General features: G+C 40.9%; 1 protein-coding gene across 10 annotated transcripts in view; it reads left to right on the top strand.

The window, feature by feature from the left end:
* The window catches only part of KIAA0825 (KIAA0825 ortholog), a 265,760-nt gene that overhangs the window by 20,383 nt on the left and 230,269 nt on the right, over positions 1–15,108 (top strand). For 3 of the 10 annotated variants that reach the window (XM_064405521.1, XM_064405525.1, XM_064405519.1), the window contains one exon: positions 9,906–10,126. The exons of 6 other annotated variants lie outside the window; for them this stretch is intronic. The gene's annotated coding sequence lies outside the window, so the exon portion shown is untranslated. Of the gene's footprint in view, positions 1–9,369; positions 9,733–9,905; positions 10,127–15,108 lie in introns of those variants that run through there. One more of the 10 variants, XM_064405520.1, reaches the window with a different exon arrangement.

Here is a 15,108-nt window from a genome sequence, read left to right as displayed (position 1 = left end):
GAAAGTACTGATACTCTATTTCTAAAATGTTTATTAAAACAACTTAAATATTTACATAATGTTTATTTGTGAAACGCTTATTGCATGGCATTTCTGAGGAAGTACATGATATGTAACATAGGAGTTTTGAAGAAAAATTCCCTTATCTGAGGAGTGTCTCTCAGTGCCTGATTTTTATTTTTTGTGCAAAAAGTGGAAATTGAAAAAATTGATAGAGAACAAAATTGGAATATTGAAACTAATTTGATGCACCAAGTATTAGATAAAACATTCCCAGTATAATCAATACGGGGAATCAATGTGTAATTGAAGGTGACAAAGTATAGCCTTTACACTATTATTTAAATGTAGGTTTTAAGAATTTTGTTAATTAAAAGGGGAAAAATGAAAGCAACATGAACAAGAAAGAAGGATGGTTTTGACCAGGAAATGGTTAATTTTTTGTGGTAGCTGTGAGGTGGCACAGCCAAGGCCCCAAGGTTATGATGTACCACCTCAGGTCAATGCCAGGAATGGGGAAGCAGACTCTCTATTTTCGAGGGAAAAGATGTTCCTTCTGGTTGAGAAAACATGGCTGCAGTTGGATTAGGCTCGGGAGTGAGCATTTTGCATGTAAATCACCCTCACTTATGTACACTTTTGTTATTTGCATTATTGCTGTTACTATTTGTTTTCTTATCTCATTGTTCTTCCCTTTAAATTGTTCGTCTCTCAACTTGTGATCCTTGCCTTCTGTTCCTCCAATTCTCAACTCCATTGCACTGCCATGGGGATTGAAAAAATGGAGGAAGCAACTGTTGGAGGAAGCAACTGTGAGCAATAGTGTGGTTTTGGAGAATCTCAGTGGGGGTTTTGACTTGGGGAGTACCATTCCGAAGCCATGTCAAGATTTCTTCCCATATTCTTCCCTTTCTCACATTCTCCCTTTCCCATCTTGCATACTTGTTAATTAAAATATCTAAGTTAAGGAATAAAGAATGTTTTTAGTAACAAGCTCTCAAAGCAAAAGTGAAAAATACTTTTCTGGTTTGGTAATTAAAAACGTTCTATTAATTGGTAATACTAAGAAATAGTACAAATCTAAGAATCTCTTATATTCCTGGTAAGAGCTTACTTGTATGCCAAGAATGAGTATGTCATTTAGCAGTTTTTAGAATTGTAAAATGATTATTCATTTAAACCCTGTAAAAAATTAGAAACTATCTTTGTCACAAGATGCCATTTCAATTTTTAGATGTTATCCAACTTAGTACAGGAATTTTCTATAAGAAAGAACACATAGGCCTTCACTAGTTCATTATTTTGCTTGTGTTATTTGTCACGTATCTTTCAATCGCAGTGATGACTAGGCAGAAATCTTTTGAGTCAATACTTGTTACCAAGCAGGCCAGGTTTGTTTTTTTGGTTGTCATTTGAAGGAGGTAGAATTCCTGTGGGTAAGACATGGAGGGCAGTAATGAAAGGCAATATCACTTGCTTATTAAATGGGATGGCATAATGGGAGTTATACCCTCCCATTTCTCATCCTTTATCTATTAATATTTAGGCCACTGTGCAGCTGGCATTGCCTCAGTTCCTCTCAGTTATCTAAAGCAATGATGCTGTTCTCAAGCCATGAGTTTCATGTCTCTTGTGGTTTTGGCACTTTACTTATTATTTTCAAGAAGAATCCACAAATATCGTCATATAATTTTCATTACTTTTATCTTCATTTATTTTTTTCTGCCTTCTTCTGCATCATGTTTCTGCATGATTTCTTGTGCCACATAAAGCAGCAATGCCCAAGTAGATGGTTTGAGAAGTTCTTCAGAAACAAAGAGAAGGTTGATGTGGAGAAGTGACTTTCTGACTAGTACACTGTGTGCCACTCACTTGGCTTCTTATTCTCAGTGAGGCTTCCAAAGTGCCTAACAAAGCCAAATCTCTGTGTCTAATAATAATCTGAGTCCTGAAATCCTTCCTGGGACTCTGCTCTTGCAGGATTATTGTTGTTTCTGTGAACAGACCATTCTGAGTGGGAAGCTACAGGGGGGGCTTCTCTGAGAAGCTGCTAGAAGCTTCCTTAGTGTCTGGCAGAGGCAGTCCCTGGTAGCTGTGAAGATGAATGTGCCACTGGCCAAGGCTAGGCCAGTTAGAAATGGTGGCAATGCCTCAGTGATAACATATTTAAGAATTAAAGAACAAGGAGTTGTTATTGCAACTAGAGTGCAGTGAGAACATGAGAGGGGAACAACTCTGCAGACACCAAGGTCAGTGGAGAAGGAGGGGGAGAAGTGCTCCAGGCATTAAAGCTGAGATTCTTCTGCAAGCTGTGGTGAAGAGCATGGTGTAAAGCAGCTGTGCTTCTGCAGCCCATGGAGGTCTACAGGGATGCAGAGATCCACCTGCAGCTCATGGAGGAGCCCCATACTGGAGTGGGTGGATGTCTGAGAGGAGACTGTGACCCCGTGGGAGATAACACGGAGAGAGGGGCCTTGCTCCCAGGCTGGAGGAGCCTGTTCTTGAAGGACTGCACCCTGTGGAAGGCTAACCCATGCTGCAGCAGTTAGGGGAGAATGCTCTCTGTGGGATGGACTCATGTTGCAGCAGTTCACAGAGCGCTGTTGCTTATGAGATGGACTAACATTAGAGAAGTTCATGGAGAACTGTCTCCTGTGTGAAGGACCTCACTGTGCAGCAGGGGAACAACTCGTCTCCCTAAGCAGCAGAAGAAATAATGCGCGATGAACTGATCACAGCCCCCACTCATTGTCTCGTTGCACCACTGGGTAGGTAGAGCTGGGAAGGAGGGAGGGATGGAGGGAAGGTGTTTTTAAGGATTTCTTTTACTTCTCATTATCCTGCTCTGATTTTGTTAATAATAAACTTAATTCCTGTCTCTTAATTAGAGCCTTTTTTGCTGATGATGGTATTTAAAGAGAGATCTCTCCCATTCTTTATCACAACCCATAAACCTTTCATTAGATGTACTCTCGGCTGTCCAGCCACGTAGGGGAGGAAGTGAATGGCTTTGGCCATGGGTTGGACTCAATGATCTGTAAGGTCTCTTCCAACCTAGTCATTCTGTGAATTCTCTGGTAGTTGCATGGCATCCAGACATCATCAACCCATGACAAGTATAAATGGTCCCAAAGTGTCCTAGAGTCTCCTTCCATTTGGCTTTTCTGATTTTGCCTGTACTTTCTATTTATAACATTTCATATGTAATTCGTCTGCTAAAACATTAAGTGTGTTGTGTGAATTCAGATGTCCCAGGACGAGCTATTTATTTCCTGCATCTGGACAATAGAGAGCCTTTTGGAGATATGTCCTTATTTTTGATAAGGTATTTTCCAAATCATTATGTAAATGACTGCAGATCCTAACTAGTAGGTGCCTTTACCATAGGTGACATTGTACTCCTTCCTGACTAATGCTTTCATCCTGTTCTCTTTTGTAAAAAATTCTTTGGAGACTGACCTTCTTTCCCTGCTTTCCAAGACCTCCAGATAGCACAAATCAGAGTAAGGATTGTCTATGTAGATGATACTGGCTGTTATCACTGAAAGCTGAAATCAAGACACAGCTGTGTGTCCTATCATGATCTCTCCAAGAGAACTGATGTTAGTTGTTCATCTTCATGGAGAACGAACTTCATCTTGCCTCTGACATTTAAGGGTCAAAGGTGATCACTTGCCATGTTTTCCAGCATCACAGTATGATTGCAATTTTAATTAGAAATACCTAGTGTTTTAAGACTTTGTCTGTTATATTGGATTACAAAATCTGGCTAAATTCAGCAGAGTCATTTGCAGGGATTTTCTTCTCCATTTATGCAACTATTTTCCTGACACCTTTAACAATTTAGTTTTGAGTTTTTCACCCCTTTGTAAAACTTGTTTGCATTGGGAAGAGGGTGTGCCTGAGACAATTTGGAGAACAAATTCAAGCGGTGGTTGTGTAAACCTCATTTTCTTTGGAAAGTTGACTGAAAAGCAGGAATATAAAAGAAGTCAAGTACAAGAACAGAAGTTGAGAAGGCAAATAAATAATTACATAGAAAGAGTTTGGTATAAAAAACTTTTATACCAAAAGTAGGAAACTTTTTAAATTTAACTTCATTTCACAATTTTGTTGTGAAGAAGAGGCTGTCAACACTGAGGAGAAAGGTGTTATTGTAGGTGGGATGTCGCTTATGCCATGATGAAAAGCTTTTTTTCTGAAAGGAAGTGATACAGATGCCTTTAAGATTATTTAGTCAATTTTGCTATCCTCTTACAGATTCTATGTAATCAAATGTTCACAACCAAAATAGTTTGTCTTTTCTGAGCTTCATCATGAATTTACTGTTGCACTTTGAGTGAAAGCAGTGATGGTTTCTTATGAGTTCAGTCCTTAAGATAAGTCTGATTTGATCTGTTGCATGCTTTGAAGGTTTTGGTGAGAGGCTGACTAGGAAGCTACTCCTGGATGTGGTGTATGGGGTAAGCAAGCAAGCAACTCAAACAAGAACTTGCCTTGCAAGCTTGAAAATGCCTGACACATTTTAGGTTGTGTGTACTCCATGTATATATACGCTGCTGTACTTATGTCCTGGTTACAGACAGGACAGGGGTAATTTTTGCAGTAGCCAAGTGGTTATTCTCTACCACCTCGCATCATCGCCATAGGCAGGGAAAGGGCATCTCTTCCAGTTGAGGGTAGTGTGGTGGTAGTTCATGTATGGCAGATTGCTATGTGATGAACTTTTTTGCATGTCAATCGTTTCATGTACACCCTGTTATTAATATTGTTGCCATTACTTTTAGTTTCTTACCTCATTGCTGTTTCCATTGTATTGTTCTTACCTCAACCCATAATCTTTACCTCAATCCTTAATCTTTTGTGCTTACTCCTCCCCATCTCATGGCAGGGGGAGGGGTAAGTGAACAAATGTTGCTTGATTTGAAGTGATTCAGTGGGAGCACTAAATTAGGGGACACCATTCCTAAACCACAGCAACCTTATTTGGTGTCCAGCACAGGGTCAAATGGTTCAGATAACAGTATATCTAACTAGAGTGAGTTTGAAACAAATTTGGTCTAAGCATTTGTTTTATTATGTACAGAACTGCTGCTCACGCTGTGATCTGTTCATGTGGGTATACAGGGTATATAACCGTGTATGTACTTACATGTGTGCACTGTGTGTCCACTGCAGTGCTCTTTTTTCAGAGCAAAGAAGAGGATCTGGATGGTTTTTTTGCTGTAGTGTGTGATATCAGTTACATGATAACATCAAGGGCAAGGAAGTAATCTGGAATGTGTGCTCAGTGTTCTTATCCTACCCTGGCCTTTGGTGCAACCTCTGGGAATTCTTTAGTTATACTTAGCCTGTGAGGGGACCAGGGAAGGATGATTTTCCCCACCTTATACTCCCTTTTACTTCTTCATACCTGTTACAACAGCTTTTGAGAATTTTGACTTCCCTTTGGATGTTAAGGAAAGCACATTCATGCTGCTATGCCTGCCAGGTCTCCTCTGTGTGGTTTTCACCATGTTTAGTCAAGAAAGAGATTTTTAAGAAGGTCATCTGCACTAAGGGTGTTTAGTCATAAGTGGTATGGAATGTGGGAGAAAATGGGTCAGCATTTGGAGGTCTGTTCTGTTCCGATGGTTTTAAAGTTCGCTTCTGAACAACTGCAGGACCCTGATGAAGAAGCAGAATATTTGAAATAAAAATGCTGTAGCAGTCGCAGAGAGGCAAGAAGTTATGCACCATGCTGGGCTTTGGCTCCTATTTATTGACTGCTGCTCGATAGTAGACACCTCAGGGGTAAGAGGAGGAAATCAGACCAACAGCCACTGTGGCTACTCAAACTGCAGCTGAACTGCAGGAACAGCCCATGCTGATAGAACAGGAGGAAAAGGCAGGTCCAGAGATAATCATTGATCCCTGTCCCCAGGTGGGCTGCAGGCTGTGCAAGAAGATTTCAGCTGCCAGTCTGCCCTGGCTGCTCCAATGCTGCCATATCATGACCCATGATATGAAACTAGATGGTAATAAGGCTGAGCAGCTGGAATCCCTGTCCCAGGATCTGGGCATTGACAAGGGCATTGGGAAGGGAAGAGAAGCTCTCAGCCTTTGGAGGTGACTCCTGTCAAACATGAGAGGAAGGTACTCTCTCAAGGATGATCTAGTAGTGCACCCAGGCAGGTGGAACACCATGGAGGAAGGTATCCAGTACCTGGGAGAATGAGTGTTCTGGAGGTAATTTCTAGGAACTCAAATAATGTGCAGTCTCCTGCAGATCCAGATGAGGTCGGGTGTGCACAATCCACGTGGCAGAAGTTTGTATGGAGCACATGATTGTTGTACACCAGCTATTGGCATTGATGTCCATGATAGGAGTGCTTTAGGTGATTATCTAGCTACAGCCGTGGGGTGATCATCTTTTTTCCTCCGTACTGACCTGCACCTTGCCTGTGGAAAGACTGTCCAAGACTGCAGACAGACTCAAAAGACTTCAGCAGATTAGAGAGGAAAAGTCCCATGCCCCTCCACTGTGGACCAGAGTCTGGACTATTTGGAACAAGTACCCCTCTGCTCAAGAGAGAGGGTACAAACCACAAGGTAACCTGTGGTTTTTTTTGCTGTGTGACCCCAGAGAGGATATGAGGAAGTGAGATGGAAAACCCAGCTCTGTGCTGGCAGCACAGGTGCGTGAGTTGAGAGGAAGAACAAACATCAGAGGAAACTCTTCAAGGATAAATGCAGCTCCAGTTTCCAGTGGGTGAGTCCTCAGACAGAATAGAAGGGCTGATGTTGCTTCCAGTCCTGAAAGGATGTCCAGTTCATATTTACAAGAAATATCAATGAATACCATTACCAGAACTAAAGAGGCTCTGCCTCCAGCCAGGTGGGGGAAAGGGACAGTCTAATCTATTGGTCTGTGTGTATCTAATGGCTCGGTACATCAGACCCACAAGAACCTAAGTCTTTAGTTGACACAGGTGTTCAGTGTACCCTGTTGCCATCAAGATATGTAGCGGAAGAATACGTCTCTGTTTCTGAGGTGACAGAGGAAACTGGACAGCTGACTGTACTGGAAGCTGAAGTGATTCTGACTGGGAATGAATGGCAAACACACCACATTGTGACTGGCCCAGAGGCCCTGTGCTTCCTGGGCATAGTTTACCTCACGAAGAGGATATTTCAAGGATCCAAAAGGGCATCATTGGATTTTTGGGATAGCTGATTGTACTGGATTCTGTGTCCTGGTTTTGGAAGTGCAGGCTATAGGGGGTGGGTTCTGTGAGAAGCTGCTAGAAGCTTCCTCAGCATCTGGGTGGTAATGCTTCAGTGATAACATATTGAAGAAGAGGAATAAGGAGAAGGTGGAGGAGGAGAAGAAAAAAAAGAAAAGTATTGCACAGCTTTTATTAACAGCCAGAGAAGAGTGGAATGTGAGAGGACCAACTCTGCAGACACCAAGATCAGTGGAGAGGAAGAGAGGAGGTTCTCCTGGTGCCTAAGGTGAGCAGCAGGACAGGAGATGCAGCCCATGGTGAACACCATGGTGAAGCAGCTGTACCCCTGCAGCCCTTGGAGATCCGTGGGGGTGCAGAGATCCATCTGCAGTCCTTGGAGTAGACTCACACAGGAGCAGGTGGATGCCCAAAAGTGGCTGTTACCCTGGGAGAGGCCTGTGCTGGAGCAGGGTATCTAACAGCTATCTGCAGACCCATGAACAGAGGAGCCCATGCTGGAGCAGATTTCCTGGCAGGACTTGCGACCCCATGGGGGAGCCATTCTGGAGCAGCCAGTCCTTGAAGGAGCTGAGCCCAGTGCAAGAGTGACCCACATTGCAGCAGTTTGGGGAGGACTGCTGCCCATGGGATAGACTCACCTCTCAGAAGTTTGTGGAGAAGTGTGTCCTGTGGAGGGAACTGCCTGTGGAAATAGTGGAAGGACTCCTCTCCTTAGCAGAGGGAGAAACAGTGTGTAATGAGCTGACCATAACCCCCATTCCTTGTCTCCTTGTGAGCCACTCTGTAGCACAGCTGGGATAGCGGTAGGGGTGCAGGAAAGGTGTTTAAGATCTTACTCTACTTCTCAGTATCCTGCTCTGATTTTTTTAGTAATAAATTCAATTAATGTCTCTAATTTGAGTCTATTTTGCCCATGACGGTGTTTGGCGAATGATCTCCCCTGGTCCTTGACTCATGAACCCTTTGTTATGTTTTCTGTCCCATGTCCAACTGCAAAGGGGAGTGATAGAGAGGCTTTGGTGGTGCCTGGCATCCAGTCAGTGCCGGGGTCGGCTGTTGCTTGTCTCTGCCCCAGCACGGGAAAAAGTGGTTCTGGGTAGGCCGCGCTCTCGAAGAAGGAGTCTGGACTCTTGCTTTCGGTCTTCAGTCGAGTTTATTATTTCTTATCTACAAAGATTTTCTGTCTGTCCAGCCGAGGTCTGTTCAGCAGGACAGCCAAAGGCACTCTCCCCCGCCCACGAGGCGGTTGTCTCTTTTATAATGAAAATTACGTATTCGATATTTACCTTTACTTCCCAATACTTTCTGCCCTTGTTGGCAAGTGTCCTCTTTCTATGAACCAATCCACACATGCCAACATCATCCTGAACATGGATGCCAAGGAGAAGAAAGAAGAAGGACAGGGCACGCCCAAATTCCTCCATCTTGGGACTCCTGATCCATGTACAGAATTCTAGACCCCCCTGTACAATACATAAAACCCCCCTGTACAGTGCATTCTAACTTAAGTTCTAACAAGTGAATAACATCCCCTCACCATTTAGACATGAAATTCTCTCATCTCTTCACCTTCAGGTGTCATTTCTTTAAAAGGATCAAAGTCAAGCCACCAGGTACTTTTGGCAACATTCCAGGGCCTCCGAGCCCCCCAAGGGTTGTCTCGGTAGCTCTGGACATCCGGAGTGATGTACTGAGCTCCCACAGTCAGTGTCAATCAGTGGCACTGCTGTGGAGACAGAGGGCATTAAGTAGCTGAATACCTTGCCTGGTCCTTCAGAGGACCCTTCTGCTGTGGGAGTGCTGAGGGTTGAAGAAAAATAGGTAATGGTCACTACCACAACAGTGCAGTGTTGGCAATATCACACCAGCCAGGATTCTATGACCTCCATCCATGAGATGATTCATTAATTGAAGCACCAAGGAGCAATCAGCAAGACTCACCATTTAGAGCCAGTGAGAGTGCATAGAGCCATATGGCCAGTGCATAACTCCAGTGGAGAGTGGAGACTGACAGAATTGTAGTCTGATCGCTGAGCACTGTGCTGTATATACTGGAACTTTGGTATGAACTGGAGTCCAAGGCAGCAAAGTGCTACCATCATTAATATTGCTAATGTGGTTTTCTCTCTTCCTTTAGCAGCTGACTGCCCACAACACTTTGCTTTCACCTGGAGGTGCAATCAATTGCCCGAGGGCTGGAAACATAGCCCCACTATCTGCCTTGGTCTTATCTGGACTGCAATGGAATAGTGTATAGATATTGCTGAATGAGAGAAATGGCCAGTGCTCTACCTCTACAATGACTTGTGGATGGCAGCAAATGCTCTCTGGGGATGGCTAAACCAATGGGAAAAGACTAGTTGGCAGCACAGAAGTAAATCTGGGCTGCTGAATTGTGGCAAGATCTCACTGCCCAGGTAGAGGAGCTTGCTGTAAAAGTACATCATGTAGATGCACATGTGCCTAGGAGTGGGCTACTGGGAAACATCACAACAATGAACAGGTGGGTTGGGTTGTTGAGATTAAAGAGTCTCTGGTGGACCTGGGCTAGCAGCATAAGAGTGAATTATTTCCTGTTAGGGGGCCCAGTACACTTCAGGTTATCGGGGAAGAAATGCAACATAAAGAGGGGCTCACAAGTCAGGCATGCACTTAATGATGGATATTATTTTCCAGGTTATTCAGAAGTGAGATATGTACTGCATTTAAGCAAGCTGAAGCCTCTGTGGACAATGGTCAAAATATAAATGTGGAGTGATTTGGCAGGTTAATTACATCACTCTCCCACAACCTGCCAAGGTAGGAGTGCTGACAGTGGTGTAAAGAGCCACTGGATGGCTAGAGATGTACCCTGTGCCTCACACCACTGCCTGGAACACCGGCTTGGGCCTCAAAAAGTAAGTCCTGTGACCACATGGCACCCCAAAAACAATGTAGTTGTAAAATGGAACTCGTTTCAAAAATAGCCTCATACGCCTCATAACCAGAGAGCACGGTATTGAGTGGGTATCATATTTCCTGTCATGCACCAGCTTCTGGGAAAATTGAATTATACAATGGACTGCTAAAACCACATTGAAAGCAATGACTGGTTGTCCTTCATACATTGAGGTCTGCACTTAGCAAAGCCTACATGGTTAATTAACACTAGAGGGGGGCTCCATGAGTTGACCTGGCCCTACCCAATCAAATCTCATACCAAAGGGGGGGATAAAGTTATTGTAGAGCACATTAGGAATGTGTTAGGGGAGAGAGTTTGGATTAGTCCAGGTTTAAGCTAAGACAGACCTGTTGTGGGACTGTTTTTGTTCAGTGACCTTGGTGCACTTGGTATCTATTGCAGTTGGATGGGGAAACGTGATGTGTAACTGAAGGGAATTTGATTTTTAGGTGAGAGCAGTCTGTAATGTTTCGTTGTATAATGTTAGTAGCTGAATGCCATAACTACCATGGACAGTGAGTATGGACCGCTCCAGACACACGGCTCATAAGCTCGTGATGCAGCTTGCAACCACCTGGCAGCACACCAGCCCTCCTGCTCTGGAAGACATCTAGGTCAGAGAACCCACATGGACTCAATGAACTCTACAGATATCTTGGAGGGATGGCTATTGATGATGGAAATGATAACTGTTTTTGTGTATATGTACCATATGTATATTCATGGAAGGTGTAGGATTTGGGCATAAATTATATGGTGTATAATAAGGGGTGGATAATATCCTGGTTCTTTTCAGGACGGTTATTTTTGGCAGCAACCAGGATGAGCCATGGCTAGCACCTGGAGGTTATTCTCTACCACCTCACATCATCACTGTGGGCAAGGGAAGGGAATTCCTTCTGGCTGTGGGGAATGTGGCGGATGTTTGCTCAGGATGGGTTTCTGTGTGGTGGGCTTTTCCCTGTATGAATCAGTCGACTTTCTTGTGCAACTTTTGTGTATTTCAGGTAACATTGTTCCTGCTACATTTCTGATCTCATTGCTGTTTCCAGTAAATTGTCCTTTTCTCAACCTACAAGCTTTACCTTTTACAATTCCTCTCTCCCTCCTACCTCAGGAAGTAGGGGAGGAGAAAGGGGGAGTGAGCACATCAGTGCATGCTTTGGAGTGTTTTCAGTAATAATTCCTAAATCACAACAACATGGTAAAAATAGCTTGTAATTGTTTTACATATGAGATGTCTTTCTCTTAAGGAGAGGCAAACAGATGCTTAGCAGGGCTTTGGAAGGTGAAAAACATAGCTGAGTAAGAATATGAGCCTGTGTTGTGCTGTAGAACCTGAGTGGTGCATTGTACATTAGGCAGTGTCACATCAAGCTTTACAAGATGAGTAATGGCAGCAAAAAAAAAGTAATAATTTCATTTAAAAAAAAGATGAAAAAGAAAAAAAGGGAATTTCATGGTTTATCAAATGTTTCACATAACCCTGTATAGTACTACTACAGTAGCAGTAATAATAGTATTTGGGAAAAAAACCAAAATCCACTACATTTATACTATGAAACAAACTTTTAAGAATGTGATTGTAAACTTGGGCCAATTTAAGAGGCATCTCTGTGGAGAGCTTCTGTATTTCATTTTTATAAAATGGACATTTTTCATGGTCTCAGCTTTAAATTGAGTAGTAATGAAAGAAAATAGAGTGTGTGGGAATGAAGGAGCTGAAATGCAGCCTACCTTTTAAAAGCTGTGGTCATGGACTATTTTTGAAATCCTTTAAAAATATAATAGTTTCATTGGAAGGCTATTTCCTGTTAAAATTCCAGCAACTCTGTGTCTGATCTACTGAACAAGACCTTAAAGGTCTTAAAATTTCTATCTTTTAAATATCATTGTCCTTAAAGTGTATTGTGTTACAATGGAGGATTTTTCCAATAAACAAGAAAATGCTTTAGAAGTAGCTAGTAGGGATTTGTAAGTTTTTTTTTTTTTTTAAGGAAAACAGTGTACTTTTGGTTCTTTACCAATGTGCTTAAAGATAAGTTCTTTCAGAACAGTCCTTATAAATCTGTGCAGTTTTAGACACTAATGATGAGCAAGATAGGAGTGCCATAGCAGATGTTTCTCAAAGCATGGTTCTGTGAGGGATTTGGGGGGGATTTTACTCTTTTTTACTCTTACAAACTCTTTCTGGGTTTGTAAGTGCCACAAAATGACAAAACTCAAATTTTATTATACCTAAATAGCAGTTCTTATTGCCATAATTAGATAGACAATTCTGCAGAGGATTCACCATTAGTCTTATATATGAGATTTATGTTCTTGTTCTTCAGGAAAAAAACCAATGTAATTTAGTCTTTCTGGGAAAAATAATTATTGGTCTTAGACATTTTCTCATACCTCTATGCAAAATTTACTCAACACTTATAACCCTCATCTGGAGCAGTACAAAATAAATTAGGTACTATAGTCTGTTTTGAAATTGTTCTGTTTATTTTGCAGTTTCTTAACTAAAAAGATTATAAGATAATATTGAGTAGGTATTTCCAATTAGGCTTCTAAGAATCTCTTTTCTATGCATTGATGATTACTTTAGTCTACTGATTGGTAATTATTGTTTTAACTGAAAATGATTTCAAAACATCCATCATTTATAAAGTATAATAATTTGACAATGAGATGGATCAATATAGTCTTAATTGGTGACAGTGGCACAGTAATTTGTCCTGTGTTTGTATGTGGCATTGGCAGAAAAGTTGATTAGTAAATTACTTTTTGTAAGGCCTTATACTATATAAAAAGAAGACAGCATTGCGCCAGATTTATAGTTTTTTTTTTTTTAATCCCAAATTTATGAAATAAAATAGGAGCTCAGGCACCAAGAAAAAAAAAAAACAAAACAAAATGGGTTGAGAAGCAGTATCTTGAATTTTGAAAACCAGAAAAGGAAGACAAAATAGTTGCACTTGTATACAGACACATGTCTCTGTTGTCACATTTATGGTTTTAGTAACTATATAGACTAATAAGGAGGTAGGGAAAGCCACTAGATATAGAGGTAAGATTCTTAATGCTTGTGGGCTTCTTATGTAAGGGTCACTTGTTTATAAATGTTGAACCTTTGATCATACACTGTGGGATTCCAGCTGCAGGATAACCAACTGAGTGCTGAAGATCATATAGGACTGTTTGTCTCAAGAGCTAATCAGAAAATGGCCATTTCTTCTCTACTGAAGTTTATGAAATCACATTATCCTTTATTCCTTTCTTCTGACATAACTACTCAGGAGTTTTCTTATAACTCCAGATGGCATGTTCCTCTTTTGAAGTCACTGCTTTTACAATAGTGTCACACCAGTAGTGTTTGATTAAGTTTATGTAAATGAGAACTCCTTCAGTGTCTTTGAACATTTTTTCCAGTCCCAAGTAGCAGCAAATCTTAAAAAGCAGTGCTGATTTCTTTCTATCCTCAGCATTTCACTTTCTGTGGCTTGAAGAATTGGGGAGAGACAATAGGGAGAACTCACGGATTTTAGTTATAAATTCTGGCATGTACATATGCCTACAATACAGGCCTAAGCTACATAGTTTGAAAAAACCACAGATATTAAAAATAGCAGCATATGCTATTTGTCAGAAATGTGCATTTTCACAGTCCTTTTTGACAATATTATGATTTAAGGGCTGATATAGCTGCCTTGGATCACAGCACTGCATTCTGATATTACAGCTTTAGGTGGAAGGCATAGCTTTCTGTTTCATCCACAGTGAGGACTCTGTTTCTTTAGTTGTATTTTATTCCTATTCTCTTATTTGGTGACTCTTATGGCAGAATTTGGAAGAAAACTGCATTCAGAAGGGTTAAAAATTAGTATTTCATTATAGATACTTAAAATTCATCTTTTAAAAATATAAAGGCAAATATTTTAAGTGTGTGGTGGATAATAATTTACAAATATAGAATTAACATTTAAGTATAAGTTTATGACAAGAGGAAATGTGGAAAGTTTGCAGGGGGAACATCTCAAGATGATTTTAGTAAACTTGTTTCAAAGTTATTTGTGGCATTCAAAATATTTAGTAAATAAAACCATAATACAGACTGGTAGCTCTGTTTTGTTGAGAGGTTTTTTTTGTATGCATTAAATGTCTCTTTTTTTACTGGAACAATAGGATATTCTTTTTGTAAATGTTGTGTGTGCTTCAAGTGCTTCAGCAAAATGTGTGAAATAGGTGAAAGGCAATTTGGAAAATTTAAATAGAGATCTTCGATACATATGAGCAGTAACAAAAATGAGTCATGTTCTTTTATAGGGAGAATTTTTAATTTTCCTTTTCTTTTACAAGTCTGTTCTAAACAGTAAACAATTTTAAAGGATTTTTGCCACAGAAAATTAAAAAAAAAAAAAAAAAGCTTTTACCATGTCAGAGTAAAGCTCAAGAAATTGCAGGTTTTAAATGGATTTCTTTTGTATGCTCTGTGTGGTTTTCAAAATAATTTTAAATATTCAGACTATTTAAATATACCGAACAATAGGAATTTCACATTGAATTGTAGTATCTCAGGCCACTGCCATCACTCTTGCTGCCTGCTGTGTGATTGCAGATGACATCTTCTGTGCTGTAAAGTGGCTGGAAACAGTTATGCAACTAAAGCTAGATAAAGGAAATCATTGTTAAGGTCTCATTGAAAGCATAAGCTGAGTGATGAAAAATCTGGTCAATTCTCTCATTCCCTTTTAGTTTTGCAAGGATGTTATGGCAATAAAGAGATACCTCCTGTAAGACAAGAAGCAGTAACAGAAAAAAAGCTTCACAGATTTGGCAATTCTCTATACTTTTAGTGCTGCAGTTTGACATATCCCTTTTTCCAAATTATGGGTACTTGGAGATGTTCATATGCAACAGATGTGCTCAAAAAATTCTGTTCAAGATTTA

This window comes from Passer domesticus, chromosome Z (genome assembly GCF_036417665.1).
Source record: "Passer domesticus isolate bPasDom1 chromosome Z, bPasDom1.hap1, whole genome shotgun sequence".
In the NCBI taxonomy this organism is placed as follows: Eukaryota; Metazoa; Chordata; class Aves; order Passeriformes; family Passeridae; genus Passer; species Passer domesticus.
The sequence above is the reverse complement of the archived record's forward strand: the minus strand, read 5'-3'. Positions and strand labels throughout refer to the sequence as shown.